At 33.0% G+C, this 16,814-nt stretch overlaps 1 protein-coding gene across 2 annotated transcripts in view; it reads right to left on the bottom strand.

Annotated features, from left to right (window-relative positions):
* Positions 1 to 14,682, bottom strand: part of Gpa2 (Glycoprotein hormone alpha 2) — a 179,255-nt gene extending 164,573 nt beyond the window's left edge. Inside the window, exon 1 of one of the 2 annotated variants that reach the window (XM_069819710.1) lies at positions 14,529 to 14,682. The gene's annotated coding sequence lies outside the window, so the exon portion shown is untranslated. The remainder of the gene's footprint in view (positions 1 to 14,528) is intronic. The other variant, XM_069819711.1, reaches the window with a different exon arrangement.
* Positions 14,683 to 16,814: the final 2,132 nt, after the last annotated feature.

The raw sequence follows: 16,814 nt of genomic DNA, 5'->3' as shown, positions 1-16,814 counted from the left end.
AAAGATTACGGCAAGGCTGCACGCTATTTCACCCTAACTTCCTTGTACGCTTGCACCCTCTATCAGCTAAGAAACATCTGTTATCCTTGATTTTCAATATAAACATCTTAAAACTATGTTGAATATATTTGGTTTTCATATCTTAACATATTAAAACTACAGTTGTTGAAGTATTATAGTTTAAATAATTACTCTATAAATTGTCGTAATATATTATAAGAAAATTAAAATAACAAAAAAATGGTACGTGATAGGAACTTTCTGGCTTCGAATTTGACTTCAGCATGCTAAAATTACCCTAAAAACATTCAAACTGTGGAGGCAGTAATTTCATCGCAGACTAGTGATAATTTACGTCACGATAAATATCTGCAATTTTTGGGAATGCTATTTCAATATTTGGACAATAGTGTATTGCTAGAAATATTATTATATGATTTGCGTAAATAATCACTTATGCCCAGTTTCACCAAACTTTGTTAAATATTTAACATGTCGTTAAGGCAGTTTAACAGTAAACTTAACGAAAGAGATGTTTCACCGCCTGTTGTTACACCTGTTAAACCCACTGTTATTAACATAGCATACTCCCGCAGTTAAATCCTTAACGTCCTGTTACAGCATGAATCATGGCTGCTAGAGAACATATGTTACACGCCGGATTATTATATCGAGATATATTTGCAGTGAAAACAATTAGCTGCAATCACTACTTCAGCATTTTTAATTATTCAAAATAAGTGTGTTCATTTAATACTAAAATTATTCAGATTAATATTAGCACTGTTTCCGCAGTAAAGAGAAGATATGTGCTTATTAACGTAAGCATTTCTGTGATCATTCTTTCGTATTAATACTCAGATATAATTGCAGATTTTCAAAACGATATTTATTTATTTCACTGATTCACAGTTCACATGTAATTATGACCAATGACGTGTGAAAATATATTAGATATATAAGATATGAAAATGATGTTACCATTGCAGTATTCAGCATCACAATTATTTTCATTTTCTATTAGTTCTATTTGTCCCGCGCCGTGGCGTCGCTGTCTAAGGCATCCCGCCTAGGACTCGCGTTACGGAAATTTCGGCCAGTGTATGCGACCGGTGCCCACCCAGCATCGTGATGCACTTGGGGAGCTACGATAGGTAGCGAATCCGGTTGCGAATACCAGCTATAATGGCTGGGGGGATCATCGTGCTAACCACACGATACCTCCATTCTGGTTGGATGATCGTCCACCTCTGCTTCGGCATGTGGGCGTGAGGCCAGCAGCCGGCTGGTCGGTCTAGGCCCTTCACGGGCTGTAGCGCCACGGATTATTATTATTATTATTATTATTATTATTATTATTATTATTATTATTATTATTATTATTATTATTATTAGTTATATTTGATCCTGGATAATTGAAAGAATCTGCGTACAAATATCAACTTTGAGAGTGAAAGTATCATCGCCAGTTTTCAAATATTCCACTGTATCTTGTGCATAACCTGTTCTAGCATTTCTTTTAATATTTTCATAACATAGTTTGCGTTTTCACATCCAAATGGCGATTGAAAATATTGGGTTAAAGAGACCCATACTTGTTCCTTTTTCCTAATGAAAGTTCCATCACTACATTTGAGTTAAGTTACATTCCTATAATAATTAATTGCAAGATCTACTAAAATAATTATATTTCTCATATGAGGTAAAACTACTGCTCCTTACACGTTTCTTTTTCTCGATTTCCGTTATAATTATGTTAGTCTCCAATACTTCGATAATGTAAAAAAATTCAATTCTCCGCTAAAACAAATGACTACACCAACCAAAAGCAGAGTAAACTTCCATACAATCACTGCTTCTTTGATTCCTGTTACATTACCACAGTCTAGTATATACAGTCACAAAGCTTAAGTTGTTGAGAGTACTAGGAACAATAGACTGTGACGGTACTATTTCGCATTGTCTGTGATGAGGCGATAGTAGCGATCCTAGTGGTAAGCAACTATCTGTGGATGCATATTTCCTACGTAGGCCTATTGAGCTTCGTGACTGTATATACTAAGACTGTGACATGACATTACTCTTAATATCATGTTACCTAACCAAAGTACCTCAAAATGGTTGGTGAAACACTATTACACTAACAGGATGTTTAATTTTTAACAACACGTTAGTTAACATGCTGTTAGCGTTATTTTAACGAAGTGTGATGAAACTGAGCCTTAGTGATTTAAGACGACGCTCATTCCGTCGGATCCTGGCCACTTCGTCACTCGTAATGAGTGCACTTCTGCACATAATGTATTGTGCCACTGTCACACATCTGTGATACAGTGAATGAGGGCTGGTCAGTAAAGGGAAACTAAGAGGTGGAGCTTAAACTCAGAGGATTCAATCCGGCATCGGAACTGGAATCCGGTGTGACTTATTCTGATAAAGCGTCAGCACGTAGAGCTGAAAACCCGAGTTGAAGTCCCGGTGCCAGAGAGAATTTTTCTCCGCTCTACCCATCCTTCATCATATGATAATGCAGAATTCCTGCACGGAAATATCATACGTACTTCAGTACATCACAATAATAAAGAATTGGAGTTATCATTAAAAAGTATTTTGATAAGAGTAGTCTATTAAATAAAAAACAGCAATTATAAATTAATATCTAGTAATCTGTTAATAGTAGAGTAAAGTTGCCTAATTCAGTTATACGTTTTTTTTTCACTGAATGTCACGGATTGGGTATCTTGTTAGGAAGTTCACCAATGTCTCAAAAGTAGGCGAAAGACGCACTCTTTCGAGAAAGATGTCTGGTGCATGGTCGAACGGCAAAGCTTTGACTGACATTCAATTTAAAAACAGTATCACGGGATTAGGGGTATCACGGAAATAGACAACTTTACCCTATTTGTAGTTTAAAAGGGACAATGTGGAAATAAAACTGAAGCAATAAGCCACCGGCGTGGCTCAGTCGGTTAAGGCGCTTGCCTGCCGGTCTGAAGTTGCGCTCGGGCGCGGGTTCGATCCCCGCTTGGACTGATTACATGGTTGGATTTTTTCCGAGGTTTTCCTCAACCGTAAGGTGAATGCCAGGTAATCTATGGCGAATCCTTGGCCTCATCTCGCCAAATATCATCTCGCTATCACCAATCTCATCGACGCTAAATAACCTTGTAGTTGATACAGCGTCGTTAAATAACCCAGTAAAAATAAAAAATAAATAAAGAAATGAAGCAATAAAATTATAAATTCTTCGTTTCTGTATATACATTACTCTCTCCAGTTAACAATACACGTCAAATGAATAATTTTAATAAAATTACAATTATAATCTGACCCCATTTCAATAGCCTGTTGAAATATATATGCAAAATTACAATTACATTTTTAAATCTGAATGTTTCGATATGATCACAACTTGTTTTAATTCAGTCTCTCTAACCGGATAGATTAGAGGGCTTTGACAACCCACACTCACAGTCTTCAAACAGCGTTTCCATGGTGATTGACTAATAAAAACGGACACATGATAGTACAGCTTTATTTACCTGCTAAACTCCTTCATGAAGGGATGGCACCTCATGTCAACACTTCGAAAATGAGGTCACTATGCTTTACAGGTTTTCAGAACAGCTTTGCATATTATATAAACACAGTTACAAACTTTTAAGTTTTGTTTAATGTGTCGAAACTCCACGTTAACACATAATAACAGAGAAATTTGTTAAAATCATAACTTGATTAATAGTAGCTTAGGCGTATCGCTAGTGAAAGTCCGTACTGTCGACTTTTCATGCATGATAAACTTGTTTCAAGTCTCGATTACTCCGTTTTAAATTTATCGTGTAGGAAATGGAACTATAAAAGTTGGAGATTTATCCTTCGAAGAGGTGGAAGAATTCAAATATCTTGGAGCAACAGTAATAAATGTAAATGATACTCGGAAGGAAATTAAACGCAGAATAAAAATGGGAAATGCCTGTTATTATTCGGTTGAGAAGCTTTTGTCATCTAGTCACCTGTCAAAAAATCTGAAAGTTAGAATTTATAAAACAGTTATATTACCGGTTGTTCTGTATGGCTGTGAAACTTGGACTCTCACTTTGAGAGAGGAACAGAGATTGAGGGTTTTTGAGAATAAGGTTCTTAGGAAAATATTTGGGGCTAAGAGGGATGAAGTTACAGGAGAATGGAGAAAGTTACACAACGCAGAGCTGCACGCGTTGTATCCTTCGCCTGACATAATTAGGAACATTAAATCCAGACGTTTGAGATGGGCTGGGCATATAGCACGTATGGGCGAATCCAGAAATGCATATAGAGTGTTAGTTGGGAGGCCAGCGGGAAAAAGACCTTTGGGAAGGCCGAGACGTAGATGGGAAGATAATATTAAAATGGATTTGAGGGAGGTGGGATATGATGGTAGGGACTGGATTAATCTTGCTCAGGATAGGGACCAATGGCGGGCTTATGTAAGGGCGGCAATGAACCTCCGGCTTCCTTAAAAGCCAGTAAATAAGTAAGGAGAAAAAATTTTTCTGAAGCAAGATTTCTCGTGTTTCTCCCCGCTCCTATTACCGTAATATCCCATTTTCTGTATGGCTCTTAATCATAGTTATTATTAATATAGAAAACAGAGGTAAACTATTGCACTCTACGTACTTGCAACAAGGTCTACATTCTACGGATCAAGTATTTTAGACAGGCCTTATTCCTGAAATTTTCACAGACGCCTGAGCATTAAAATATATAGAATTATTTTCCATACCAGAGCTCTAGATTTGAACCCCTCTGAACTAAAATTAAATTGAAAAGATCGCATGTTTGATTTTAGGTGCCATATCTCAACTACAACTAATTTGTAACAAGTTGGGAGCGTTACTGAAAGATGTTAAAATTGTATGTAGTTCACATGCTGTGAAGCGACGACATTCCTTTAAAGGGTTAGGTACAGCTTACAGCAATAAAAGTTACGAAATATTCAACATTTTTTTCTTCATGACTGTATCTTGTACAATAATGAAAATTGATACATGTAAAACACTGTTCTTCTGCTATATGAAAAAAAATATATATATTTTTACGATTAAAAAAAATATTTACATTTTTTTTTCTTTTCAAAATTCAGTTCACCTTGCAGTGATGAAGCGTTTCTCACATAAAACTGTCATATCTACAATATGATGCAAAATCATTTCTCTACCTTTGATAAATTGTCTGATAAAAAATAAATTCATTTTAAAAAATAGTCAAATATCAGTATTTTCTTCTAACACAAAATAAAAAAAAATATTATTTATTAAGGAATGTAGTTGAAAGAGCATGATATTGTGAACATGAGTTTCATCAATAAAATAAAAGAGAGAGAACATGAAAAAATTAAAAAGTTTATGAGTTATGTGGGAACGCTTCATCACTGCACAATGAACTGCCACAAATTTGAATTTTGAAAAGAAAAAATATAAATATTGTTTTTAAATCGTAAAAATATATTTTTTCATATAGCAGAAGGACAGTGTTTTACACATATCAATTTTCGTATATTTTACAATATACAATAATGGAGGAAAAAATTACTCAATATTTTAAAAAATGTTACTGCTGTAAGCTGTACCTAACCCCTTAAAAGGTTAATTAATGTTGGACAATGTGCCACTGTCACATATTCTGTGACACAGTACATGAGGGTGGGCCACCAAAGGGAAAATTGAGATGTAGAACTTAAACTGAGGGGATTCGATTCGGCATCGGAACTGAAATCCGGTGTGGCTTAGTGGATAAAGTATCAGCACGTAGAGCTGAAAACCCGGGTTCGAGTCCCAGTGCCGGAGAGAATTTTTCCCTGTTCTGTCCAATCTTCATCGTAAGTTTATCGACATTATACAGCGTGAACCGTAAGTGATGTTATTAATTTCAGGGGGTTATTATTTGAGAAATTTCAAACAAAGAAATTTAATACAATTTTGCTCGTTTTTACTTCCTTTTCGAGATAAAAATTTTTTATATGAAACATTTCATGCGTGTTTCGGAAAAGCCATTGCTTGAATTTCCAATATGCTCAGTCAGTTTAAGTGAGCAGCATATTATGATAATAAGTGATTGAAAGAATTTTGGTTTTGTTCTCTAAATGTGCAGAAATTTGATCCGAACAAATGTAACATTGTAAACTTCCTTTGCAGAACGAGAAATTACCTGCACATTTAAGGAACAAAACTAAAATTCTTTCAGTTATTTATTTATTATCATAATACACAATTCAATCAATGGCTTTCCCAAAACACTATGAAATACCTCATATAAAACCAATATTTATCTCGAAAAGGAAGTAAAAACGAGCAAAATTTTATTAAACCTTTTTGTTTGAAATGTCTCAAAGAATAACCTCCTGAAATTAATGGCATTACTTATAATTCATGCAATAGTAACGTGGGAAAATTGTTATTATATTTCCTGGAAAATTTTCCGCCTTTAAACTTCACTAATCGAATCTAAACTGTCACAACACTATTAGCTGCGGATGGGGCTGATGAAAGCCTATAATTTCAAAATGATTAATTCTTATTGGCTGAGGAAAACTTTATAATAATGTTGCGTGGTTCGTGATTCCCCGTTTTCGTTATATTCGTGGATTCCCCTCTTTATTTTACATAACGCATTCACAGCTCAATCATTCACCCATACTCATAGCAAATGTGAAGTTCTGCATTATATTGAATGTGGTCTATGATTGAGAAAAAGTGGTTTCGTGTACCGTAGTTAATTTTCAATTTGTTTTTAAATCTGATCTGTTTTAAATTATATGTGTACAGTTCTCGAGTAATTGTGCGATACAAAAATATTTATTATCTAAATCAGCGTTTGGCAACATTTTTGATGCTGAGGCCCCCTTTTCCTCGCTTTACTTTAGTGCGGTCCCCTGGCCTACAGTATACAGTAGAGCCACAGTCTAGTAAATATAGTCACGAAGGTCAATACGTAGGGAATATGCATCCAATGACAGCTGAACTTTAGTTGCTAGCCACTAGGATCGCTACTATCGCACAGTATAGTGTTCCTAGTACTTTCAGTTGCTAACCGCTTGGAGCATTGTATCGCGAGAAATGCAAAAAATCACCTCAAGCTTCGTGACTTTATGTGCTAGACTGTGGTAGAAAATTGATTCTCAACCGGGGGACCAAAGAGCAGTTAAAGGATGAACTGGGTGCATTTTTTTCTACATTCTTTAAGCTAGAGACTTATTTTTTTCTATACAGCAATCTCTTATTATTAGTATTAATGTCCCGAAGTTTGATTAGTATCAGTTTAGTATTTTTTTAGTTATTACATATATATATATATTACTTTTTCAAAATGTATCTACCCCCACAAAAAATAAGTTACAGGCCTGAACAGAATTATGCAGCATATTTGATGTGCATATCATTTAACAGCAGTTATAATTTGGAAATTAAATGTATAAGCAGCCACCGACGTAGCTCAGCTGGTACCGTGTTTTCCTGCTGATCCGGAGTTGCACTCGGGCATGGGTTCGATTCCCGCTTGAGTTTAATTATCTGGTAGGGTTTTTTCGAGGTTTTTCCCAACTGTAAAGCGAATGTCAGATAATCTATGACGAATCATCAGCCTCATCTCGCCAAATACTATCTCGTTATCGCCAATTCCATCGACGCTAAGTAAGCAAGTAGTTTATACAGCGACGTTAAATGGCAAATTAAAATAAATATGCAATTCACCTGAAAGTCAGTTGAAGAAAAATTAATTTCTTTACTGTCCGGATAATATACCTTATTTTTTACTTTTTTAAAATAATTACTTTACCCAAAAAGCCTCTGTAGTTTTGTTAACTGTAACATTTCAGAACACTATTAAAAATTTCAACCTCTTAGCATGAAATTTGTTGAGACCCTGAAGTACAGAATTTGAGTGTGAGTAAATGCAGCAAAAATAAAAGTGTGGAAAAATGACTTTAAAATGTTTATTTTCCGTCACAAGAACCTGTTTATAATTGCGAAATATGACTAAAGCTTAAATTTTTAGTACGATTATGTTGGTAAAATTGGCTAACATATAAATGACATATAAATGTTCTGCAAAAATCGAAAATGGGTTTTATCTCGAAAAATGACTGAAATTTCACCCATCTCCTACCTTAATTGAGACCGCGAACAGACATTTCGGAGGATTTTTCTCGGGGTAATCCCGTTTCCCTCTCTCATTCCACCAATACTCCCCATTTTTCCCTCATTTCATGTAACATCTACAATAGTATACATAGGCTAGGTTGAAGTCTTGGGGTTAGTACGAGGTTCCGATACTGATTTAGCAGGAGCTGAGGCAGGATGGTCTACCTGTCAGCGTCGGCTGATCAAGAAAGACCTAGGGCTCCGGACTTCGGGGTTTATCAGGCTACTCTTCCATGAAATGGGACCTGGCTCTGTCATGACTAAGGCAGGATAGTCCACCAGACAGCTTCGAATTCACTGATGCCACCTGTCGAACTTGACAATAGGGCGCACAATGGGTCAAAGCAAGCCCAACTGTACGCACCCGGGATGGATAAAAACCAAGCTAAGCCAATTCTAATGGAAAACTTAAATTCAATGGAGCTTCAATTATTATGCATCTTTCTGAGGCTGTTGCAAATTTGAGACGTCGTAATGTAAATTTAATACAAACATTTCTTTATTCCAGAGAAAAAAAAATATTGCTCTGTTGCATTCTTCATTCACAAGTTTTCAACTTCGAAGAGCTTAGAGAAGAATTAATATTTATACAAAGTGTAACTTTGACTTTGTTACGAACTTCTAGAAGTGGTAGATATGATCAATATGAACAATTTTCTTGTAGTAACATGTCCGGAAACGTTCTGTTTGATAGTTAGAAACATTGATGTGTGTGCTAATCGGCCTAACACTGCATAATAACAGCTAAAAATTTTGATTGTGTCATTGTAAACTTTCAACGGATCTACAGGGTCATTTACGAGGATTTACCGTCCTTTACGGAGCTTATTTCCGAAGACATTCTGAGCAAAAAATGTCATATAAACATGGGTCCTATTCTCAATATTTACAGAGTTACGTTTCGATATTGGCACGCGTGATTTTGGTCAGCGTGCAGTCAGCAGCCAGCGCGAGCGCTACAGAAATCAAAGATAGATAGATAAGTGCATTTATTGATGCATGATAAATTATACAAACTCATGTACACAAGATCCTTCGCAAGAGCCCGTACGGCCATTCGTGCTGTAACTATGCACAGCTTGAATCTTCAAAGGAAACAAAAATAATACTACTAATAGTAAAATAGTAAAACAACAATTATTATTATTACTTCCGTTATCATTAATTATCACAATTACAACTAATCTAACTTCAAACCAAATTTCACAAAAATAATAAAAATAAAATAAATGTAAGATATGAAAAATGATAAATTTGTACAAATGGTGAAAATTGTGTTTAATGATTTATTTAAGTATGGGAAATACCCGGAAATTTGGGCTACATCCATCATTCATCCAATCTATAAAAGTAAGGGTTCGATTGGATCTACAGACTCAATCAAAGATAGCCGTATGCAGTTACGTAGAGCGACGAGTGCCGTTCACAAGCGTGCGGCCAAGTGTACTCAAGCGGACGGCGACATTTTTTAAAATGTGTTGTAAACTCTCCAAGACTGTTAAATTACGATGCAAAATTGAACTGCAAATAATTAAGTCGTTGAAAGTGGTGTGACTTGTAAGTATTGTTGTGATAAGTGCGTAAGAATAATGTAATTTTCTAGTTAAAAATAGAAAAAGATGTCTGTACGAAGCAATTAAGGAGTTCACAGCATATGTTTAGCTTCATAATACTTGCCAATTAAAGAAATGATACTTCTGAATGGTTCATTCTCTATTTGTATTATTCTTTTATCTTCAAACTAAAGAAAGAAAGTATTTTACGAACAACTTTAAATTAGTGTAACTCTGTAAACATTGAGAATAGGAACTATGTTTATATGACATTTTTTGCTCAAAATGTCTTCAGAAATAAGCTCCGTAAAGGACTGTAAATCCTCGTGAATCGCCCTGTATATTGACTTAAAGTACGTTACAGTAAAAATAATTTTTATCACTAGGGCTACTCACTACAGTAATATTGTTCAAAATGTCTTTCGGCAACCTCAATACAAGCATTGCAACGCCGTTCCATGGACTCTAGCAACCTATTTAAATATTCCCCGCGTGTTTCTAATAATAACAAAAATACAATTATGATCCTTCCTATGGGAACCTGTTACTATTTGATCGATGTCTTGTAAACAAGGGCTTTCCTTCGATTTGCATTTTCTCTTCCACAAATAAAACGCTTATCAACAAGTTCTCTTAACGTGAATCGTTCCACTATAATGACAAATAGAGGAACAAAAATTACTGTATGTACTTAAACCAAATAAGCCTGGCTAAATGTTACAAGAGTGTATGTAGTAATATTTTTGATATAGACATAGAACCTTGTAATATTGAGCCAGCGATATATAAAGAACAGGCACGTTTAAACTGAGGTGTGTAAGAGTCCATCCAATTGTATCTCATTGCAATAAAAGAATATTCCATCAACTTTAATATCAATGAATCAAGATGATCTTTTATTTTTCGAACGATATGGGATGAAGGTTTATTATCATCTGTTGCTGGAAAATCACTGAGAGTAAGAAATGAATCGAATTATCAATTATCAACTCAACTCAAAGAGACCATAAGTTTAATTTCTTTATCGTTGTCTCAGTTTTTATTCGGAACGGTAAACACTATGAAAGGTGATCTCTGAAGACAGGAATTTACAGAATTTAAAAAGCTAGAAATATAGGATAGATAGACAGGATACACAAGCTAAAAGAAGTCCATTCCTAATAAACTGTGTGTCCAAAGAGTCTGAAATAAAGGAATAATATTCTAACGAGTTGTAAAGAAGTGACAGAACATTATAAAGATAAGATTAATTCAAATACCGTTTGAAAACACAATATGGGTTTTGAGAACCTCTTTTAAATAACTCGCGGGCCACACATTCCGAACCGGTACATTGCCCACGTAATTAACTAATGCTCCTAACTGTAACTTTAAGAATGTGCGTCTTTTCGGTTACCGTACTCTTATTTTCTTTAATAATAATAATAATAATAATAATAATAATAATAATAAATTATTATTATTATTATTATTATTATTATTATTATTATTATTATTATTATTATTATTATTATTATTATTATTATAATAAAAGTATTAGACGGGAGAAAATGCACGTTCACAACCCGTGATAACAACAAATTTAATGAATTTGAAAATATTAATAAATAATCATTTCATTTTCAAAAGGTTGCTATTACTTCATTATTTTCAATAAAGATTGAAAGTAAATCAACTAAAACTAAAGGAATATAAGAATATAAGCTTAGAAATATTGTTTTAAGCAAAGTGAACAAATGAAAGAAATATAGTATAAACTACCTTGTAGGCTGTGGGTAAAATTTTGTAGGGTTAAGAGTAATTATTTGTATTTTTAAAATTAGCTTCTTGTTCTTTCTACTGCAGCAGTGATGAGACCAAAGTAATTAATTAATTATTTAAACGTAATAATTAACAGTAATTGATGCAATAACAATTTCCTTTTTGTGTTTTATTTCAAGGAAAGTGAATGTGTTCTCTGATAATTGAAAAAATAAAAACACAGATACAGAATAAATAGTCTGTCATTAAACTAATTAAATTTATTTATTTATTCATTCATTGTTTAAACATAGTGAATAATTATAGGTGTAATAGAAACTTTCAATTTGCTTATATACTGTATATAAAAATGGATTAAGCTATAAAATGTCCTAATTATTAACAACAAACATTATTTGGGTCAAGAAAGATCCCAGATAAGTAGGCCTAGTATGAAATTCTGGAGCAGCTAATTTGCGAGGGTTAAAATTATTTTAACTTAATTGAACATTGTAGCACGACAGAGTCGCTTTTCTGTTTCTTAGACAGGTCAGATTTTTCAATTTTTTGTACCAGATGTAAAGCAGCATTTTCTGCTTGAGAAATGTTTGTGGCTGATTTGATCCCTATTTTAGAGATGAATTCCTTCCGTAACTTATTTGGAGTTAATACGAAATCATTAAACATTTCTGCGCAAACACTTTTTGAGAGAATTTATTCCCATTTGCTTATATTGGTTTGCAGTTTTAAAAATTATAAAGAACCAACTAAGAATAAAAAAAAAAATTGAAGTGCATGAAGAAGTACATTGTATATCTGAGGATGGCAGTAACAGACGAGCGGATATAGTTTCTCTTAATAGACAAAAGGAGAAGGCAGTAATATTGGATCCAACTGTAGGTTCGAAAAGGATGTATCCCAAGCCTTAGCGGTTGATCAAGAAAAACAAGTCATTTACCACCCATGTGTTCCTCACTTGAGTGAGAGGTACAATGCAATTGATTACACATGGGAGGAGAGGGGTTTGCTTCTTGGTGCCCGCGGATCGGCGTGTAAATATACTACTGGCATTTTCAAACAATATATGATATGATATCCTAAGATATTAAAAATATTTTTTTAAATATCTTAAAGAAATCCATAGGCATTTTACATAATAATTTATATAATGTTTAATTTTTAAATTTTCTAAATTGTATATTGTGCTATGATTGCTACCTACTGTATTGATTTTTCTCTCTATTCCATATATGCATTTTTTTAATTGTTTTCCGGACCTGTATGGTCACCTGTTATGACAGACGGATTGTTAATTAATTAATTGGTATGAATACTTCCATGATGTACAAATTATTCTCACTTCATTATGTGGGGTGCAGTTTTTAAAATTGCATAAAGATATATTCCTTCTGTATTTTGAACTTATTTGGAGTTAAGGCGACCTCTTTTATCCTATGTAAACAATGTTAAACAGATACATAATATTTGTTACCCATTTCTAGAGAAACTGTTGTAGCTATAGATTTGAAATTTTTTCTACACATTGTTTATTATGTACGGAGGTCACTGGTCCATTGAAAAGCTTTTTGAAGGATTTTAACCATGTTAAAAATTATTCAATTGTGATAACTTTACATATATTATTTTCATAAATTTCACTTTTTTTCTGAATAAGATAAAAGGGGAAACTTTAATTTCTTGCTGTCTGCAATCTGATTCAGTCCTAAACACAAAAAATTCGAAGCTGTAAATTCAGTACTTTCTTAGATATTTTTTTTGTAAAATTAAATAATTGAGAATTCTTTTGTGACTTTTTCGGCAGTCTATGCAGAAAAGAGTGGAGATTTTTTAAGATAGAAAAAACAAAATTATATATTTCGCATTTTTTGTGTGTGAAGAAGGTTACGTTAAATACAAAACCATTAAATATTTCTGTGCTAACAATGACAATTTTTTTCTCATTTGCTGGCTTTAAAAATTATAAAGAGTCTATTAACAAAAACTGAACATTCACATATAGAGGATGTGTTACAAATATGAAATAGTGTGATATACGACCTGAGATGAGTTATATTCTAGGGTCAGCCTTTCAAATTACGACGCACTGATGCTTTCTCCATGTTAGTTTGCAATTATTAGAAACTGAACTGTTGAAACGTTTATCATTATTGCGTTTTCAAGGAAAGTGAACATTTTGGCGGTAAGTTCTTTTCTTGAATGTACATTGTCATTCCTCAATGTTATAAATATTGATGATATTATATTCTTAAATAAAAATAATCTACGTTTATAAGAGTATATGTTTAATTGATTTCGTTTTTAAATTGTGATATTTTTTAGGTTAAGACTTACAATATCACTGTGAAATATGAAATACTATTATTATTATTATTATTATTATTATTATTATTATTATTATTATTATTATTATTATTTCATCTTTATGCCCTGGTTTTCTGTTTCGTTACTAATGTTGACACCTGTAGGAGAAGGGAAAACCTCACCTTCCAACAAACTTAGAAAACAGTGGAATGAAAAGTCATTGCAAGAAGCCATAAAACAAGTCTGAGGAAAGACGTGAGAGACGATTCATCTGAATTCAGCATTACAGTTGAGAAAACACCTTCTAATGAAAATTCTGAATGCTTGCTTGTTCGGTACTTTTCTTAGTACAGACCATATTGACTTTGCAATTTTGTTAATCTTGTAACTTATTAATAATACTGCATATTTGTACCTCCATTTTTATTAAGGAAATATATTAGATTTTGAGAAAATTATTTTTTTTTCAAACATTTTATAACATCTTACGAATTTTTAATTCCGGTGTACCATTCACAGGGACATTAAGCAATAAACAGGGCGATACTTTACGTTCAGTATTCAGGATATGTAGATTCCAAAACGAAAAACAAAATAGTATTCCATATATGTAACACTTCCTCTACACATTACTCTGTCTGGTTTTTAGGAGGCAGAGCCCGATGTGAAACGTTTCGTGATCAGAATATCATGTTACCGCGTGTCGCATGCAAGTCTAGCTGAAGTTTGTACTTACTGCTAGTCTCTTCGAGCCGCTGTCGCCCGCGGAGTTTTGAACTGTCCCCGAGCCTCGTTCAGGACACGTCGCCGTCGTCAGAGGGTGCCAGCAACAAGGAATTCACTACCCCTTTATTAGGAATTGCCGTTGTAGTAGATACCCGAAACTCACCCCGGTGGCGGGGAGGGTGCGTCCAACCTGTGGAGCCGGGGGAGAGATGGGGGGCCCCTCGCGTCCTGCAGAACTCCGGCAGACGCTCCTCATGGACGATGGGCGTCGCCAATCGTTGACGTCACAATCAGAAGCAGACGCCTACCAAACACCTACACGAAAGTTAGATGCAGTCGCTCGCACCTCGAAATATTTTTCTCTTGGTCCATTTTACGCCCACACTTTGGCTTGGTTATTTTTCTTTGTCTCTTCTAACGGAGATTTGTAATATAAGTCATTACTCTTCATCATAACGTAGTTGTGCCCCTCTTGCCTGTGGATCGAGGGAGTTGATTACGGATTTCTTCTTTTGTTTCATCTCACTTAGCGACTGTGTCGAACACAATTTTAAAATTTTGTTAGAAGTTTGCTCGTTTCAGGGGCAATGTCAGAAAAGTTAATTTGTCTTGAGCAAGACATCGGTTATATATTCTAAGAGTCTTTCATTTCTTTGCCAGCTACGATTAAAAGAATACAAAAGATATTTTTCAGCTTTGTACTAATTACTGTCCTCTAACTTGATTTATTTCCAAGCTCTATTAAAAATGGCGATTTTACTTTATAATAAAGATGAAATGATAGCAAAAGTTTTGAAAATAATTACCTTTTGAACTGGGTTATATTTATTATTATTGTCGTCTGTAGTGAAAGTACGAGTTTCATCATAAGGTTACTAGCTCTCTTTTCTAGATTAATTTCACGCATTAATATTGTTATCATTATTATTATTTTAATCACCTTTCTTTGGTCATGTGGACGTGAGGCCAGTAGCCGGCAGTTCGGATTTAATTTTTTTATTGTTATTTTAATCCCGTACAAAGCTCATTAAGATGCATTTATTCCAGCGTAACATTGATCGCAATATGTGAATGAACTATTTATTACATTACACATGGGCAGACACCCGGTGTTAATGTTGGTAGAGTAGAAACGTGCAGAAACAGAATTTACACAAGAAAACAAATACAAAACCAACACAAGCAACAGAACAAAAAATAAATTCAAATCACAACATAACCAGACAGTACAAAATAAATCAAATAACACAATTACAAAATTATTTATTCATTTATTTATTTATTTATTTTTGGTTGTTTATTTATTTATTTATTTGGTTGTTTGCTTATTTATTTATTTATTTATTTATTTATTTATTTATTTATTTATTTATTTATTTATTTATTTATTCATTTATTTATTTGGTTGTATATTCATTTATTTATTTACTTATTTGGTTGTTTGTTTATATATTTATTTATTTATTTAGTTATTTATTTATTTCTTTGGTTATTTGTTTGTTTGTTTATTCATTTATTTATTTACTTATTTGGTTGTTTATTTATTTATTTATTTGGTTGTTTCCTTATTTATTTATTTATTTATTTATTTATTTATTTATTTGGTTGTTTCCTTATTTATTTATTTATTTGGTTGTTTCCTTATTTATTTATTTATTTATTTATTTATTTATTTATTTATTTATTTATTTATTTATTTATTTATTTATTTATTTATTTATTTATTTATTTATTTATTTATTTATTTGGTTGTTTGCTTATTTATTTAATTTTTATTTATTTATTTATTTGGTTATTTGTTTGTTTGTTTGTTTATTCATTTATTTATTTACTTATTTGGTTGTTTATTTATTTATTTATTTATTTATTTATATGCTGTACAACAGCCATTAGCCACCTAGTGACCCCTGGGGTTAGATTAGCCAAGTTTAAACAATGGTTTACATCAAGAAGACATTATTACAAAAACAAACCTTTTCAAAATTGCTATTTTTCAGGAGAACAATAAAAAATAAAAGAATAACACATATCATCTATTCCCGTTTAACTGGTGTTTTATCCTTGTGTCTATTGCATTTGGCATGTGCCGTTTTTGGAGTCTATAAACATTTAAAGTAGTAGAAAATGTGTTCTTAACTCAATTTCATTAAAAATGACTAGGGCTGTTTTTGTAATAATGCCTTCAATGCATTGTCTGTGTTTAATAAACTTGCTTATAGTGCACATATTGTTAATTATAATAGATTTAGGTATATTATTCGTGACTGGCTAATCAAAAACCCTTTTTATGATATAA

This window comes from Periplaneta americana, chromosome 2 (genome assembly GCF_040183065.1).
Source record: "Periplaneta americana isolate PAMFEO1 chromosome 2, P.americana_PAMFEO1_priV1, whole genome shotgun sequence".
Classification (NCBI taxonomy): Eukaryota; Metazoa; Arthropoda; class Insecta; order Blattodea; family Blattidae; genus Periplaneta; species Periplaneta americana.
This window is presented reverse-complemented; position numbering and strand designations above follow the sequence as displayed.